Source organism: Gobius niger (genome assembly GCF_951799975.1).
Source record: "Gobius niger genome assembly, chromosome: 4".
NCBI classification, from domain to species: domain Eukaryota; kingdom Metazoa; phylum Chordata; class Actinopteri; order Gobiiformes; family Gobiidae; genus Gobius; species Gobius niger.
The window spans coordinates 26,066,679-26,086,429 of NC_136855.1; the positions used below are offsets into that span (position 1 = coordinate 26,066,679).

Below are 19,751 nucleotides of genomic sequence, written 5' to 3' on the forward strand. Positions count from 1 at the left end.
AGTGACAGTGCAGGATTTCAGAGGCAGCTGAGGTGAACAGGTCTGGGCTCATTCTAAACATTAAGATGGTAAATGGTCTCAACTTATATAGCGCTTTTCCACCTACATTAGGCACTCAAAGCGCTTTACAGCAAGGATCCACTCACCCATTCATACACTCTTTCATACACCAATGTACGCAGACACTGGGGGCAATGTGGGTGAAGTGTCTTGCCCAAGGACACAACGACAATGCGCACTTTCAGGAGGTGGGATTCGAACCCCCGACCTTCCGATCATGAGACGACCCGCTCTACCATCTGTGCCACTGTCGCCATTAAGACATGGCTGGAACATGTAGGGGGAGGAAAATACTTTATTTAAAAACTCCGTATAGTCCCTTTATGGCTGCTGCCCACGTGAATGCTGTTTTGTCCTTAATGCGGGGGGAGTCCGACTCCGACAATTTGCTGAATGTCTCTCTCTGATCTTCGTCCCCTTCCACTCTGTGCTGTCCTCCAATCAAGTCAAATGCCAAACAATCCTGTGAAATGAATAAAATAAAATGATTCCACTCAGTGTCTTCTGTATGTAAAGCCACTCTGCATGCAAGTGCTATTTATACTCCTTGTTACCACATTAGTGCACGCTCTGGTCGTGTTGATGATTGATTAACATGTCAAATTAAATCACTGTCAAAGTAACATTAGCTGGCCCTATATTCTAGCAGTTCATTTGTTAATTGAGTGAAACCAACAAACTCTGAAGGACAAAGCCAGTCATTTTCAAGTCTTTACGCTAAGGTTTAGTGCTGATGATTTTTGTTGAATGTTGGGGTAAAACCATAACAATATCACAAAATGTATTCAGGGGGCTATAGCGTAATTTTTGACCATGTAATCTGTGTGGATACGGCCAGTGTTGCATTCTGGCTGTGACACTGGGAATGATTCATTGCAAGTACGGACGTTAAATTAGCAATGAGTTATCTTCTCAATAACCAGTACTCAAATAGCTGTGGTTTCTTCCACTGTAAACAAATGTAATTACAGTAGATGTGATGGATGGACAGTGCAAGGGTGCCTGCAGGCTCATAGAAATGGGAACACTCAAATTAGGGACAGCCTTACTATAAGTTTGACAAAACATGATTGCTTCTTGAGATATAATAACTTTCTGGTAAGAGACACAAGTTTATGTTTTAGTTGTCAAAGAAAGTTTTTGTATTGCTTTAGATTTTGTGTGCACTATGGTTAGATGCTCTAACAGTGCTCTACAAAGCAAAAGATTAAGATAAGGATAAGATACATTTCATTCAATTGTGGGTTTTTGGGTTATTTTACTGTATATACAGTAATACAGTTCTTAGAAATACTTTGACATTAAAAATCACTCCAACATTATGTTGCACCTATTATCATACCTTTAAATCATTTTTAAAAACTCATCTTCTGCTTTCAAAGGAAACATGCTGATTATTGCGCCCTAGAAGATAGGATACTAAAATTGAATTCAAGCTTTAAATGAAAGCCAGAAAACAAACAACATTCTTATTGGATTAGAAAAGGAGTCATTAATTATTTGGTCTTTCTGTGATCTACTTTGATCATTATTCATAAAAAAAATAAATTAAAAAAAGCTGCCGATGCTGAGAGATAAATAAAAGCTTTGACAGAAGGTGGACCTAGTGCTTTTATAACATATTAACCAGCACTGAAACGTAAAAAGTATATTCATCCCTAATGGACTTGGCTGATGTTTTTCAAAAAGATGACCAATATGTAATACCACAATGCTTGCAGACAACATATAATGTATAACAAAGAAAGTTGTGATTACACTGAATGTACCAATTAACATAGGGCAAAATGAAACTGATTCATTTTCCAAGAAAACGCTTTTTCACATTACAACACTCGAATCCCCCATAAATTTCTAAGATATAAATGAAAGGACAAACCAAAAATGTGCACTTGTAGAATCTTAATTTGAATTTTTGTGTTGGTCAAGAAGTCTGATTAATTATTCTCTAACATGCATTAAAGCCTTTGACAGTATTGGAAGAATTCTCTTTTGATGTTAACCCGAGTTCCAAGGGAATTCCACCACAAAAGGCACCTAAAAGTGGGTTGTAAACCAGGAGAGAAACCCGTGCTTTTATCCTTCATGGCTGCACCCCAGTGTCTTTGATGTTTATTTTTAATAATGAACTGCAACCAGCTGACCTTTGCTTACTTTTCCTGCGCTTTCCTGAATACACTCCGGGAGTCACGGCTGGTTTGAAGTAAGACCACCAAATCCCTCTGTGAATTATGACGATAATAAACACTGAACACTCATTTTATATACACTTAATTGTAAATGGGCATCTTGTATTGTGTTTCAAAGTAGGGTTTAGTTTCAGTTTATGTTCTATCACTTGAGCGAATGTGTCCGTCAACCTTAAATTGAGGCTAAAGAAAAATGTTGCAGTGGAAAATGTCTTTCGAATGTTTACGAAATAAAGCAAATGGAATAAATATTTCAAATTGATAACATTGCACACTTTTAAGGGTTGCTCTATAATTCTCACCCTACATCCAAAGTGTCCTTGACTAAGCTTAAAGGAACAGGCCACAGTTCTGAGAGATGTTCTTACCTGAGCTTAGACGAGTTGATACATACCTGTCTGGTCTTTGTGCATGCCCGTGGAAGAGCGTGGTAGCTTCCAACTACACCCCGCATGTCTGGAGCTATGGGAATATATGTTGGGAGAGGTCAAATGCTAACAACATCTTTGGTCGTTTTGCACGACTGAGAGCACACAGTTCTTCCATAATGTGATATATTCTTGACCGAGCCTACCCAAGTTGATACATACCTGTCTGGTCTTTGTGAGTGCCCGTGGAAGAGCATGGTAGCTTCCAACTACACCCCCCATGTCTGGAGCTATAGGAATATATGTTGGGAGAGGTCAAATGCTAACAACATCTTTGGTCGTTTTGCACGACTGAGAGCACACAGTTCTTCCATAATGTGATATATTCTTGACCGAGCCTACCCAAGTTGATACATACCTGTCTGGTCTTTGTGAGTGCCCGTGGAAGAGCATGGTAGCTTCCAACTACACCCCCCATGTCTGGAGCTATAGGAATATATGTTGGGAGAGGTCAAATGCTAACAACATCTTTGATCGTTTTACGTGACTGAGGGCACACACAAAGACCAGACATGTACATATCAACTCGTCTAAGCTCAGGTAAGAACATATCTCAGTATGAAAAAACGGTGGCATGTACCTCCAATCCATTAATAGGTGTCTTGCAGAGAAAGCTAATTTTCATTACTGTGGACTGACCACCTTCGCCTGTGCATGGAAATAATTGGCAAATCAGTGAGCTATATGGTTACTGTGTATTTTAATTGGCAGCGCTCACAGATAACACCAATGCTAATTTTAGTGGCCAAGGTCTTAGTGATATGAGCATCATAGAGGACAAGGTCAGGAGGACCTTCACGCCCTTTATAGATATTATGCAAACCCACATGTGAAAAAATGAGCAGGTTCTAGAAATTGTAATTCTGTTCCATCTTGTACCTACAAACGTGGCAGGGAATGCTGCTGATTCCAGGCGATTAGTTCAGCGATTTTTCACACATCTGTTAGTTGTTGTAGAGCAGATGTGCTCTCCTCAGACCCATATCCAGGAATTCCTCGACTAAATCGGCTCATGGGCCTCATTCTGATAGGAAGTGTGATGGGAATGACAAGAAAATTAGACTTTGACAGTGAAAATTAGACTTGGACATGAATAATGTGGGATGTAAAGTGTGAAGTAACAAAAGGGGCAGATATTATAAGACTTGATCTTCTCCTTTGCTCCGTTTCATTCATTTTGTATTGGCTTGGTGGTTTTGTTGTGATTGTTAGATGTCATTTTTGAATGAAATAAATACATTTCGAAAGGGTTGTCGATTCAAACACTTGATACATTTTGCAATCACAGCATGTGGTTGACAGGGCATCCGGAAAAAAACAATCTACCAAATCTCTGGGATATCAGTATGGTAAGATAACCCCAAATGTGTGGTTCTTTTCTTGTTAAACAAACCACTATATTTTTTTCTGTAGGACATCACTAAATTACACAAAGGAAGCTAAACTCTCTTCCTTCCCTGCACTCTCTCTGTAAATTGACATTAAAATATCGTCATCTTTTATTAAGAAAATTAGGATAAGGTATTTCAGATCAGTGTCAAATATGGAATATGACTGTTGGAAACCTTGTACATAATGCTGTGGAAAATCGTTCACTTATGTCATTACAATGACTTCTGAAGTGTGTGGAGTAACGAAATCCTGAATGTTGATTCAGAATTTAGCTACTTGGGAACTGAAATAAATCTCTAACAGAAACCCTTTGTATTGCTGTAGCAACAGCAACCCGGGAATGTTTATGAGCTGGAAGAAACTGTTCCCCCTCAACCATCAATGGATGAATAAACTTTAACCCTTTTGAAACCAAAAAATATTCTGAACTCAATTAGGAGAAAACAAAAGTGACTTTGAACGAACATGGACGTGGCTGGACCATGACCATTATGCCATGTTATGTTGCTGTTTTACTTTAAAGGGGTTAGATGCAAGTTAGTCATTTTATACTCACTACTGCCACCTCTAACCCTTCTTGAGTGACAGTGCAGGATTTTAGAGGCATTTGTGGTAAACAGGTCAGAGCTCATTCTACACATTAGGACATGGCTGATGTAGGGGGAGGAAAATACTTAGTTTTAACATTTTCAAAATCCATTTAGTCCCTTTAATAAATAAAATATTATATATGTATGTATATAGGTATGTATATGTAAATATACACAACGCTAGTTTGGAACAATCAGCATCGGCTTTAAAACAGAAATGTATCCCCATTCTAGCATCTGCTTTGCCTCTTTTATGTTTTGCTTTACCCTGTGTTTACTAAATGCATAATCAAAAATCCCCAGGAGAAATAAACATGGTGTAAAATGCTGGCAGTGTTTCCTGCTTAAGCGATGAACAAACCCAGGCCGTCATAAAAAGTAATGCTCCATGGCTGATAGTATGCTGAATTGGTCAAAGTGTTTACTGAGCTTTCGGAATAACTCACTGTTGCCTTTGACCCATTTACATCCTGATAACCACGGACTGCAGCAAGGCACATTTTAAGGAAAAACAATTATTCTGAGTTCAATTTAAAGGCATGATCCTCAAATGGTGAAACAACAGGCACATGAGCTCAAATTCAAAAGAGTCCTCCTTAAATTAAGCCCTGACTTAATGTCTAGTCTGGCTGTTTCTTTTTTTTTTTTTTGTTGCTCTGGTTTATTTTTGTTAAGTCTTGGTAAAAGTGATTTGAACTTATGAATGCAAAACTAATTGTATCATCTGTGATTGATCAATTACTGAAATGAGTTATCAAAATACAGAAGAGGCTTAAAATTATAGTGTATGTTTTGTGGTTTTGACACACCTTGTGCACATGCTTCATCAACTTATTAATTTAGTTCGAGCTCAAGCTAGTTTGAATATTGTATACGGGCTCATTTGAATCACAAAATATGAACGGATACATCGAAAAATAAATAACAATAATGGTTCTAATTAGAGATGCACCGCTCTGATGCTGGTATCGGATATTGGAGCCGATACTGGAAAAAATACGATATCGGCTATTGGCTACAAATATCTGACACTGAACTGATAACAGTTTCTCAACTTTTACCCCCTAAATCTAAGTGAATATGGGCATGAATTTAAAGCTAAGAACCTGGAGAATTCAATAATTTGAATTTGCTGATTTAGTTTTAACCTCCTACCTCAAGTAGCCTAATAAAATAAAATAACCACTGCTGAGGCCAAGTTTTTTCATATTTTAGTTTAAGAAATAACTGACCTAACATATTTGTAATGATCAGTTCACTTCATGTGAGTCGTTTATATCAATGTAACGTAAAGAGACTAGTCTGAAATGTCATCAAACTGGCACAGTAAACGTGGTCAGATCAGGAAAAAAGTCTAAATGAGTGAAAACAAGATACAATTCTTCAATTCAAGTAATTTAAGCCAATGCTGATATTTACGTTTGTAGTGTGACCTCACCCAGGCGATAAGCGCTTTTTATCCCAGGAACCAGCAATTTGAGCTCTGTTTTTACTACAACAAATAACACAGTTCACATTTTTTAACATCCACTGACCTCAGATGCCCTGTCTCACACTAATATGAGCTAAAACATATGCGTTCACTAATAAACAAGGAGAATAATGAGTCAACATGATAACGCAAGTTCATCTGAACCCATCTCAGGGGAGCTGTTCTTTTAAGAGCGCAGCTGGCTTTTGGAGAGACTGCTTTTACTCAAGTGATGCTCACAAATACAGTGCACCAAGTAAACCACTCTGGAACAAGCACATACTGTATGGAGAGGTAATTACACTGATGTTGTCCCCTTTTTGAGAGGACACGTTGAAATCTAACAGCAGGATCTTGTTCGACTTTTCAGCTCAGTAATTAATTCAGAATTATACACTGAGAACATTGCATTTTTTCATTTTTAAGTTTCAAAATATCTTCAAATTATGACACAAAGACAATACAACTGAGATATTCTCCTAAATTAAGACGTGATTGCTAAAACCGAACGAAGCTCGGGCCTTGGAGAAGGGAACATATATACGTTTTGAGCTCTGTTGTGCGCTTTGCATACTTAAGATTGAAGTTTTTCTTTTTTAATGCAGATTGATGGTCATTTGTATTTCAATTTAGTCTGCAGTGGATTTAATTTGGAATTAGGCTATTGTGGGAGGCTTGACAGACTTCTGAATTAATGAGGGTTTGGCATTTGCTCCTTTGGTCTGACAATTATTCTTTAATTGTGTATTCAGTTTGGAAACAGGAATAGAGGCGCTGTGAGGCTGCGAGTCAAGACAGCGGGTTCATCAAATTGTATATTACATGCACTTCTTTGATGCATATTTTGCTGAAAAAAAAAAAAAATAACTGGAGGAATGGAATTCTCTGAGGTTCCAAGATGTTTTCTGTGCATTATGAATGACGGCTCCTCCAAATAAGCCCTTCTTCGGGCTTGGAGCCACTAATCTGTAATTTGATTTCAGGCTGGTGTCGAGGCCACAAGGACACTCAGCAAGGTCAAGGGCTACTGTACAGAGATCTGAGCATTTTGTCAGTGGCTCATCCAGCTAAGCCACATGACACGATGAGTGCATCCTTCTCTCACACACACATGCCAGGATTCCTGTGTCAGTCTGTGGGAAGAGATCCATTTCAAATCTGACAGAGACAAACAATCACGGGGAGAAGCCATTATTTAAAACAAGTCAAATGTTTGGGATGACTGAGCATGTGCAAACAAAAGCAGGATTAGTCTCAAAAAAAGGACTGTGTCTAACCGGGATTGCGTCAACATGTCAGTGTTGATCTACATGCAAATTAAATGTTTGTATTACTCAGACCATAATTCATGTTTGGCTTATTATGTTGAATCGTTTAGTAGTCAGTGGAAAAATCTTCTTAATGGAAAGTGCAGAGATGAATTTGAGCAGCCTGGTTAATCCTGTGGGTGCAGAAATGCCTGTAATAAACTGGACCTTGTTCTAGCTCAGTGAGCACAAAGTGGCCCTGGGAATAAGACCAATAATTACCAATGGCCAGGCACTTTCACTCTGTCTCTTTAATGTAAATAGGCACAATTTTATTTGACACAAATGGCTTTGGCAATCATACATGGATAGAAGACACAGGCAGCTGAAGTACCAAAAAATCCACAATAAAACAATCACAGCAGCCCTGAACCATGTCAAAAACTGTACTCCTGCAACAGAAAGTAGTTCCGTGTTTGTCAAAACCATTTCTAACATAGGAGGCTGTCGGGTCAGTGTGGGAATCGGGGTGTATGCCATGCACCATTTGCAGTTTGTTGGAGCTTAGCTGGCATTCAATTTCAATTGCCTCAAGTTAGTGAATATAGGAGAGCGGCGCAAACTGACAGGTACAAGTAAGTCCAGTGACAGACGCTAATTAACAAGTGCAGGAGTAATAGAAGAGCTGGACTCCCTCTCTGGCAAAGAGACAGTGATGGCAACAAAGGCAGGGTCATCTCTTTTTAAGTGTCTCCCTTCCCATTAGAGCCAAGATCTCTGGCATCAGCCCCATCACAGGCTATTCAGAGCGAAAGTACTCTGTCACATTGTGTAGATCTTCTTTGCATCCTGTATACAATAGAAGTCCACGCTCACACGCCACTGGCTCACCAGTGACGGGAGCAAGGATAATAGAAAAATAATGGCATGTGATGAGTTTATGTGTTTTGATGGAAACTCATGGGGAAAGTCTTTCAGAAAAAAGATGGACTCGGTGAGGCTTTGACATTCTGTAGGGGATGCTGGAAATAGTCTCCAGGTTGATAGATAGGTGGTTTGGGATTACCCGCCAGACTCATCTGCTAGCCACTGCCTGGTGCCAGCGTCTGCAAAAAAGACACAGAAATACAAAACAGAATGTCAGGTTGTGCTCTGTGGGAGAAGCTATTACCTTTAAAAACAGGAGAGGCCACTGGCTGACTATTTGCAGTGATCTACAGCTTACCAAAGTGAAGCAATTCTGCTGAGACTTTTTGTTAATCCAAAACATTTATTATATTACAAGTTTAGCAGGTAGTGCCAAATAGAAGATGTCTCTTGCTCAGTTGATTCAGCGATTGTATCTACGTAGGTTCCTTAATTGATCCAGGAATTGTGCAATAGTATATGAAGTACCACAGATAAAAAGGGACATTAACATCCCCCACTTATTCACAATTGCAGCAGATGAGGATGCAACATCCATCCAGAACAATTGACTATTTAAACACTTTGGATGAAACGTTGGTTGTGTGTCAAAGAAAACCTCTTGTATATCATAGCTACGTGTTAGAATAGCTATATTGTGTGCAGGTATTATTTCACAGTATGGAAACAGTGATTCCACTCATTATTTGATCAATAAATGCACTTGTGTCTCACTGCAGTACAGCCATTTGCTCTCCAGTCTCCCTTAGTGACACTGGCACTCTGAAACACTTTCTAATAATCCTTCTCCTCACTGCTGGCCCCTATGGACCATCCTGCTGCAGAGCACGCTCAAATAAATTGTTCTCCCTGCATCATTAAACAGTTTGAATTAGCGGGTGGAATTTAATTATATGTCACACATGAAGCTCTCCTTCTTGCAAGGTTTAAAAGAAATATAGTTGGTTTTGTGCATGGGGGTTGTGTCGAGGTACATTTATCAAGCCACTTAACTCAGTCTGTAAAGAAGTAGAGTGAGGAGTAAGGAAAAAGGATTTGCCCCTGAGTAATGTTCTGAAATGCTTAGTTAAGTAAGCCTAGGGTGCACATAGTGGCAGAGTGGTTTACACTGCAGCATTCTAGTGGAGGGAATAAATGTGAAAATGTGTGAAAATGTTTTCTAAATATCATTGGGGCCGTTAATACAATGTGAAGACCAAAGACCAACAGAATAATGTTAATGATGAAGATACTTTTAAACCTATTACGTAATAGACTGGTAAAAATGATATGGTATCACTTTATTTTACATTTACCTTGATACATTGTAACTAACTACATTCAGTACAATGTAATGTGCTCTATAAACAATCTGTAATAACTTGTGCCTATGTAGTACATACACATTTTAACAATTGAAATAAGTACGTAATAACAAAAGGTGGTAGCGGGTCACTTATGTCAGTTCATTTACTTACTTCTGTTCTGCAAGTAAATAAATGTAAACAGCTAAAATAAAATCAACTAAACTAAAGTTGCTGGGACAGGTTCAACCCAACGTGGAGCCGTAAGAGCAATGTGCAGAACAGGGCAAGATGTTTACAAAAATATATATATATGAGGAAACCTACTTTATTGCATTTTTAAATACTTGAACAACTGGGCTACTTTCCAAGCACTACAAATGAACTTTACAAAACCGACGCTTGAATGCTGTCCCAAGCGACTTCTTCTGAAGTAGTATTCTACTCCTGCAGTCTTTGCAATAAGAATAGCAAGCACAGCTATGAGTGGATTAGAATAACTTGAAAGAACAACTACAGCCAAAATGAAGTATTCTTTTGTATATGACATTAGAATTATTTATTCCTTTGTGTATGACCATAGAAATGAAAAAGTAATCAACAGTCAAGTTAAAAAATGCTGTCTGTCTCTGTCTTGCAAACAAACAGCAGCAGACCTATTCCCTCACGCCAATGAGACAAGACTTGATAGACAGTTTCATTTACAGCAAGAACACAAGATTGCACACTAATTTAGATCAGTTACACGAGATAGTTCATGTGAGAGATACAGGATGCAGCACAGTGGGTTGCTAATGAACAACTGTAAATCCATCCTCTGCCTATTTTAATCCATTTACAAGATGCGAGTGCACCATAATTAATTTTCATCATTGGTTACACAGCCATTCAAATTATACAAAAATGAAAAAAACTAAAACAAAACCCCAGTCTTGCTATAGAAGTAATTACGGTAAAACTGGGCTGTATACTGAAGTGAATGTTTAGAGATCACCTTGGAGAAGTAGCGCGATAATGAGCATGCCGCCAAGACCTTGGTGATACTAAATATTATACCGGATGATCAAACACTGAGTAGCGAGAGAATGTATAATTACAGGGCATAATGTATACAAGGAGGATCTACTTTTAAGCATTCATGAAATTGTAGCATAGCTCTCACACTACTAAATGTAAGCAGGATAGACTGATTAGAACAAAACAAAAAAGTGGGACTTTCCTGGTTACATAAAGGTCAAATAAATGAAAGAAAAGAATAGGAAGGTGCAGAATGTGACATACACAGTTAATTTATCTTGAGTTTGGCAGAGGTTCAAAACCATCATGGCAAATGTAAACCACAGGAGATGGTCACTTTCACAATATATGTATTCAATTATTTATTTACACTTTGTATTTGCTTAAATTGCAGCATTTTGTGGTTTTATTACTACACTGTATGACACCACTAATGTGATTACAGTAAGATAAATGGCACAAGTCTGGTCACAAGCGCGTCGGCCCACAATGCATACAGTAAATTAATTGGCTTTGAAAAATGGGAGTTGCTCTTTAATGGCAAGAGGCTGAATGCATGTAAAGACGATTAAATTGGCCTTAATAAAAATAGTGTTCAGATCAAATATTGATCAAAAACAGCTCAAGTGACCACAATGGCTTTGTATGAATACAAGAGGGGTCAGCAGAAAGCCTTTTCTAAAAAGGGAAAGTAAATACGTGACTTCCCTGGTTGATCAAAACCATTTTATAATTTTGCTCAGTGAGCGTGGTGTATTAAAACACCCACATATAAGCAATTCAGATAGTAAAAAATCTGAATGACACTTTGTATAAATAATACATCAATATTGAGTGGCAATATCTCACAAGTAGTCACACTGATTTCCATTGCAACAACGTAATGTACCGGTGTTATCCTTTTTTTTCCTCTCAAGTATGAGAAATAATTGTTTCAATTGTCTCCCTCAGTGATACAGTATTTGAGATGGGCCTGAGCATCTCCCACTGAATACTATAAATGATACAGTAAAGCATCACTTCTTGCTGTGGGACTCTCTACTTTGTCCCAATAACAATAAGCTAGAGTGAGGTGTCTGACAGGTCATTCTGTTCCCGCTCAGAGCAGCATACATCACACCCCAAAAAAAAAAAAAAAAACTTTTATCAACTCCTTCCGTGGTCGAGGCTCCCCGACCAGCAGCCCTCTCTAAAAACAGCCCCCTGGTGTTAATTATAAGACTTTCTTCTCCTGCAGCCCGGGCGGGATGTGGAAATGCATTAATCTTGATTCCCCAGTTAAGTCTAAAGGGATGGTTTGAAGAGCTTCCTGTGGTACACCCTGAAGCGAGGTGACTCAGGATGAAGGCAGAGTGATGGAGACGGTGTTGTGCAGTGGGATTCCTGCCTGGCTGCCTCCTCTAACAAGTAAATCCCCCTTATGGCATTATATATTCACAGTATGGTAATCTGATTTAATATTGGTGTCACATGGGATGACATGCCAATGACTATCTTCCACCTGCGTGATTTATTTGTTTCCACACACATGGCATGAAGGTTACTGTCACCTTATAAGTCCAACCGACGGAGCTGAAGGACTCCGACATGTTTACACACACGAGTTTGCATTCAGAGCCATCTCGTTGCCCACCTAATCCACCTATAGACGTAGACCGAGGTCAGTGCGTCACTTTGCAACAAGGGCACCAGGCGCAAACGCACACACGCATTTGCCATTTCAGCAGCGACCATAATGCCTTTGTTTTTATTCACTGTGTAGAGATATAAAATTGGCTGATGTGTAAAAATAATCCGGTCACCGTTTCATAGCAGTGAGTCAGTGTTGCCTGATGCATCACTAACACCTAGCTGTGTGTTGCTGCCAATGTCATTCACTGTGAAATGGTGGGATAGCAATGACACAGACTATCAGGTAAAGTAATTGCTTAAAAACATCATTGCAAGCAGCTGGTAGTGATAAAAACACCCAAAGAGGATAAACACGCAGTAGATCTTTACAGACAGATTTATACAGCAACGTTCACAAATCTAATTTGGTGTGATGGCGCTCAAAATAAAACAACAACATTCAAAACATCCAATTAACCTTTTCCTCAATCCTATTTCAATGTTTCTTATCCTTTTCCTGTACCTGTGTCAAACTGAGCCTTTTTTGCAAACAGTTATTGACTAGTTCAAAGAAAAGAAAAAAAAAGAAGTAAATATTCCATTTTTTGTTTGTTGATTCTAAAGTATTTGGTTATAAACAAACTACCGATGCGTCCAGAAATTATATCATACATCATTACTGAAATGTTCATTATGTACTTTATGCAATATTTGTACCAGACTCATTAGCGCACCACATTCATCCTGCATAATGCATGCAGGCAATACTTTTGTTCCCACATACACACATTCAAGTCTGTCATGTTGACATGCATGTGCTTTGTGATAATTGTGCACACTTCACAAAGCCCTAAACAACTGCTGTGTCCAATAGGCAGCATGTTCTGACTGCTCCTTTCTCAGTGGGCGCTCTGCACAAGCGTCAGGATTGTGCCATCTGTAAAGTCTCTGGTGCAGAGCAGATTCACTTTGATAGGCACTCTTTGTAAACAAAAAGCCAATGCTCAGTTAGACAAACACCAAACTGTATTACTGAAAAGGGTAAAACTTTCCCTCTCTGTGATAGCGGTTTGATGTGACTGATGTGAACATTGGCTTTGAAATTGCTTCATGGAAATTGATGTCAAGGAAGGAAAAAAACATGATGACTGAACAATCATTGACAATTTGTCTAAAAGTAAAAGAGTGACATGTTGATAGAAATTGTGGCACAAATAATGAACTAAATAAAACATGAAATGAAGTAAATTATGTGGATGAAATGTTGGCATTTTACTCAAAACTAGCACTTTGAGATTTGGTGTCAAATGTAAAGTGCATTATAAATAAAATTTATTATTATTATTATTAAAACAATTTTGATTTATTAAACATAATCACATAATGTAGAGGTGATGCTTACATTCTTTTTGTCTTGGTTCTGGAATTGATCATGCAATTAGAAAGAAGACCCTATGGATAAATCCTTGCAACAAACAAACAAACAAACAAACAAACAAACATACTCATTTCCAAATTCACAACCCCTTGGGGACCCAAATTAGTGCAGGGCTCAAGTAAAACTCAAGTGACTGAGTGATTTCTGGAGGCTTCAAATTGTCTTTGATATGCAGTTTCAGGCAACATCGGTGTAGATGTTGTTGTACAATGTTGTGAGCCATGAAAGTGCATCCTTCTACCATTACTTATCCTTTACTCCAACGTAAGGGATAGAACAAGCATGTTTCTCCCCACAGTTGAAGGTTTCGGGAGATGCTAATGTTGTGTGACAGAGGCTATGGGCTGGTGTCTGACTACACATAAAACAAACCATGTTGTCACCATGTTGCTCCTGATTGCCATCAACAGCGATGCAAAAAGTGTGTCTTATGCTTTAACACCAGGGTCACAGTTGTCAAGGTGTGTTTATGCTTGGAAAATAACTGCTTATTGTGAAGACACTATTCATGGGGTAAAGGATTGTGAATGAGATCCTGACCTAATGAAACTGACCCCGCTCTGTCTTAGGCATAGTGACGCAAGAAATGCTTTACTCTTAAAAGCCCCGGCCCCCAGCTATCGTCTCCAAGTCTGAGAACTTAAGTATGTAAGTATTTCTTTGTTTTATCCAGTGCACTGTAGCAAGTCGGTTTGCACAGATGACACACAATGTCAGACAAACTAAAGGATGAACAAACAACAGCGTAGACATTACAGTGGCACTACAGACAATGACTCCTGCAACACGCCGTTTTTGTATGTCAAAAAAAAAATACTTTAAATACAAGCTTGACAAACTCCTTAAAGCGCTCAGACCACATCACCTCACTTACTACGTTAACCTCTTCCCCCCTGATTTCAACACATTTTCTCCAGTTTCACCCAAATCTAAAAGCATCTCGACTGGAGTTTACAGCCTCTAAACCAGAGTGACGCCTCATTTGAAAGCTAAGACCCACAATTTTGTCATTTTTTTATGGCTTCCTTGTGGATTTTTCATCACTCTTTAGTCGTGTGTTTTTGTCACATTTTGGAAATGTTGTAGTTGTGTTCTCGCCTTTCTGAATCGCTTTATTGTCGTACTTTTTGTGGTGTTTCCGTAGCTTTTTGTCAGTATTTTGTTGCTTTTTCATCACTCTTCAATCATGTGTTTTGTACCTTTTTTTTAAATTTAGTTATTGTTCCTTTCTGGTGCGTTTTTGTTGCATTTTCATCCTTGTTTTCGTCGCTATTTTGATGCTTGTTCAAGAAGCTTTTAGATTTGAGTAAAGCCTGGACACCTGAATTATAACAGGATAAAATGTGCTCGGTTCAGGTGGGGGCTAAGAGGTTAACACATAGGCCAGGTGGGTGACTTGTGGAGAAATTCCATTCGAGAATGAATTTGAACAAGTCTCATAGTTTCAATGAAAAAACTATACCAGTTTTGTTTTCAATATTTCAAGATAAATACATGTAATATCATTACTCTTAAAATTTGAAAATCTCTAGCCCTGACGGCGTGATTTGGAAGTTGCACTTTATATAATCCATGCCAATTTTCCAACATCTTCACGCCACTGATCACGTACACAGTCTTTCATCTGTATTACGAGTAATCTATTGTAGTTAATTGAGCCCACAGGCAGTTGGTTGCAATGAAGGCTCTTGTGCTGTTCAGTGTTTTCCGGCTTAAAAATAAAAAAAAACACAGGAAAAAAGCTCTCTGTGGAAAAGGCAGCCCTGCGTCGAGAGACAGAACTCCCGCCATGTTCATTAGCTGTTATTGATTGATCAGTGATTCGGTTGCAGAGCCGCTTCCACCACAGCTCCCAGTCTCATGTTCCTGAAATTAATATCCAGGTTGAAGAGGAAAGCCAGCACAGCGTTTTTCCTTTATTAGAGTTCAGTTTTAAGTCCAGCATTCTGATGAGTAAGAAAAACAATGTTTTTGGCCAGGCAGCACCCTTCCTCTCTAACCTATGTCAACATGCGGGAGCGGGATATTCCATTCCTCCTCTGTGGGTTTGTTGTTTGATTGGCTTGTACTTGGTCACTTTTGTTAGCATGGATTTGAATTTTATTTCTAAAAATCTAAAAAAAATGTTCATATTAAGTTTAAGGGGGTAGGCAAGTTTGTGCAGTGTGCCGATTGTTATCACCAAAACACCAAGGGCTGAACCTCACCATTACAGCCCAAAGTAAAGAACCATTTCCTGCATTAAATATGACCAAGTGGGATTTTCTGACAGGAGATTTAAAAAAAATACACTACATTTAAGCATAGGCTTAAATTACTTAAATTGAGGAAATGCATCTTGTTTTCAGTGTTTTTTACTCACTTTTTTACGTTTACTTTGCTAGTTTGATGACATTTCAGACTAGTTCTAAGGTATATCTCACCTGAAAGAAAGTAGAACTACCTATGGGACAAGACCAATGTTCTTACCCCATTGGCAGATAAAATTACTTAAAGTAAAGACTAAGTGTATTGAAAAGAGTCAGGAACGTACCAGAACAATTGAATAGTCAATAATCAATAATCTCATAATCTAGTTCAAAAGGCCAACTACATCTTAACTCGCCAAAACAATTCAAATTTGGATTATCATGCTCAAATTGAGAATTTTAAACTAATCTAGTTAATTACATCTTGCATTGGACTGATGGTATTACACTCATACTTTAACAGGTATTTGATTTCTATTTTGCATAATAATAATATTTCTCGTTATCATCTTGGGAGCCCGAGTTTTTGTGTTAGAGGGCTAGACGTTGCCTACCCCTGGTATAGTGATGCAACTTGAGTATATCACAGGATCTCCAACCACCGAAATTTAGAACAAAGAATAATGCAAATGTTAGGCTGAACTTACAGATGCCCAACACATTCTTTGGGAGCGCCTGTGTATGTGGCCTTGCCTGACCTATACCCTGCACCTTCTCTGCACTCTCTAACGACAGGAAACCTAGAGGCACCTCTGGGCATAGAACATACCATTTCAAACTCTACACTCTTTACTTTGCCCATTGTAACCTGCCGTCAATTTCCCTCAGTGCTTTTTCACATTGACCGTGTGCACTTACAAAAAATGGTGGCAAAGGGTCTCATTAGCTCGAACTAAGTTTAAGATACAATGTATTCTGACCATGACAGCGTGGAGCTTAAGTGAATATATAGGGCTGAATTTAATCAATATTTTACAACACAGCTGAAGGAGCTTGTGAAGGGGCTTTTATGTCATGCTAATTGCACCTATAAGACCAATCTTTAAAAATGTAACCTGCTATCTCATTGTGATTCATCGACCGTCTTGGGTTAGATGGCTACGGTTATTCTTCATTCCACTTTGTTTTTTTCATTCTCTTCATGAATATTCATCTTCCTCTCATTTGTAGTTCAGACTGGTCTCAACCATAGCCTCCTACTCTCAAATATATGTAAGTGTGAATTAATAACACAATAGTTGAAAATCTTAAAATCTGAACAGTCAGTAAAGAAAATAAAACCGTATGTATTTCTTATATAATAAGAAAAATTATGATAGAAGGGATTAAAAAAAAACAAGATTCATACACCACATGTAACGAATGAATTTGAGTGATTTTTTTGTTAATAATTATATTTTTGACTTATTTTGTCAAACAAATATTCCAGATCTATACAAATTTAAGATACATTCTTGGTTCACTGAATGGGCTGTGGATCTGGTAGCCAAATTTGCATGGCATTTTCTCATTGAAACTTGAATGACCCTGACTTGACTGATACAACACACACAGACACAACACACACAAGCATGCACGCACGCACGTATGCACACTGTGTGTTTTGGTCAAAAGACTGACAAAACTAGATGTGAAGTTGTTGCCATGCAATGAAAACTGATACTGCAGGAAAACCTACGAGGACAATAAAGCACAACTTAACCTAAACCGTATTCTTTAACCTGTTACCTGCCACTTTAGGATTAGGGTTAGCAATTATGCACATCCAAATCAAAGCGTGTTGACTGGTGGAGAGCTTGCAGCATATACGCCAGTGTGATACCTCATTTGAAAGCCAAGACCTAGTTTTAAAAAATGTGAGGTGGGAGTGTGTGTGAGTGAAACACAACTTACATCACATGTGACGTTCCTAACCCTAATCATAAGCCGCTGACCCTAAACCTAACTCTAACCCCCTAATCGAAGGATGGCAAATAACAGGTCAATGTGCTGTTGTTTAGGTTGCTACAAATTGTTACATTTTTTGTATTTGTTGATACTGTTAATATTATGTGTGTATGTATGCAAAAAAACACTTTATTGAGTAGGTGATTGTTTGTGTTTGCTGCTCATGGGCCCAACTCGTATTGTATTGCTATGATAAAAGATAAAATAGGAGTGGACGGACATAGTGTAAGTCTCGAATGAACACATGTATCGATAAGCAGAGGGCAGCTCACTCCAAGGCAACCTAAAGCAATGCACAGCCTGGCTTTATTAAATAAGATATGCTGCACTGTGCATAAATGTATTAATCAATAGCATAACAGCCACACAAATATTAGAATAATTGATCTGGCATGATTCAGCAGAGGAGAGGTCTCGGCGGGTATTGCCGAGCAATAACTGCTCCATTGAAGGTCAGTAAGTACTACCGGAGTGACAAATGCCCCCTCTTTGACTTGGCTGCACTTTATTTTGCCTAGCTACAGAAAATTACTGAAAACACCTTCTATTATCTCCCTGCCTTTCAGTATGATACAACTTTGCGGCAACAAATCAGAACGTAATAAAACATGCATAGTCTTAGGGACACACCTTATGCTAATGAGAACGTTAAAAGCCTTCAATATAAACCATCACTCCGTTAAAAGGTCTCAGTGTAGGGCTTTTAAAAGAATAGGATTCCCTTCTTATAATCATAAATGTGACGGTCCAGTGCAAAACAGATACATTCATAGTCATGCAGATAAATTAATCAAATTGTGTGTCATTCTCTGACAAAAGGCATGCCAACTCCACTGAGCTGTTATCACTCTAGCACTGCTGTGACAAAGGAATTTCAATATCTGTCAAATGAAAATTGATGGAGTGCTTCTAAATGTCAGCCCTGCATATGAAAACAAATACAAAATGTCTGTGTTTGAGGAGAAACGAGGAGAATGCTGCCCTCCCCAAAACACCAACTGCCTCCTGCCCTCACTGCCTGTGTTCTTTGATGCTTATATTACTTTACTTTTCTAAAAATAGCTCCAAGCCGTTGTATTGCGCTGGCACTAGTTTGGCTATACTGGGCCATGGGCAGCATCTAGGGAGCAAAACAGGGTGGAGATGATTGGGGTTTATTTGAGAGAGGCTATTGCTCTCCCTGGGGTTCAATAGTGTCATTGCCCTGGTTCCATCAGCAAAGAAGACCCATACAACAACTATTACTGCATCCAGTCTGACCCAGGTCAGCTGGCTAAGAAAGTCATCACAAATATATTACGCTGTCTTCCTCCAGGTTAACACAGTAAGTGGATTGGACTGACAGAGTTCTATCCATTTTGCTGGGGGAAACTTTTTATTTTATGTGAGTAAGTAAAAAAGAAATAAACTGTGTCTAAAAGAAGAAAAAATTCTGTGAAATTGCCAGTTTCAGAAATATGAATACAGTATCTCTCAACAAAAACACATCAAATTCAATTGCTTGGTTAGCCGCAATAGCGCTCCTACAGTTCATTTATATTATCAAAATTGTATTTTTCCTCTGTTTTTGTTTTTAAACACGTTCTTGGATGATAATTTTGGATCAGTAAAACAGAAAATGAAAAATCTGTACACAATGCAAGCTTCTTTAAGCTCGTGTAGAGGTCTTAGAACTATGTCCGCTCGGGGCAATGTTTCTCTCATGGTATACAGGTGGGTTATGTCTCGTAAACAGGTAGCTGAGGCAGGTTTGCTTAGCCTGAATTGGCAGGGCCTGGTGACCGCTGAGCTCATCCTAAAGAAACGCTTTGGGACTGTCCTCCCATGGACCCACCACCTGCAGCAGGAGCCATAAGGGGCTGGTACAGAGTGGCTCAGGCAGCTTCCATTTGTACTTGGAAG

General features: G+C 38.7%; 1 protein-coding gene across 1 annotated transcript in view; it reads right to left on the bottom strand.

The window, feature by feature from the left end:
- Nucleotides 1-7,666: 7,666 nt before the first annotated feature.
- Nucleotides 7,667-19,751, bottom strand: part of cd276 (CD276 molecule) — a 77,731-nt gene continuing 65,646 nt past the window's right edge. Inside the window, exon 8 of the mRNA XM_079554631.1 lies at nt 7,667-8,483. The gene's annotated coding sequence lies outside the window, so the exon portion shown is untranslated. The remainder of the gene's footprint in view (nt 8,484-19,751) is intronic.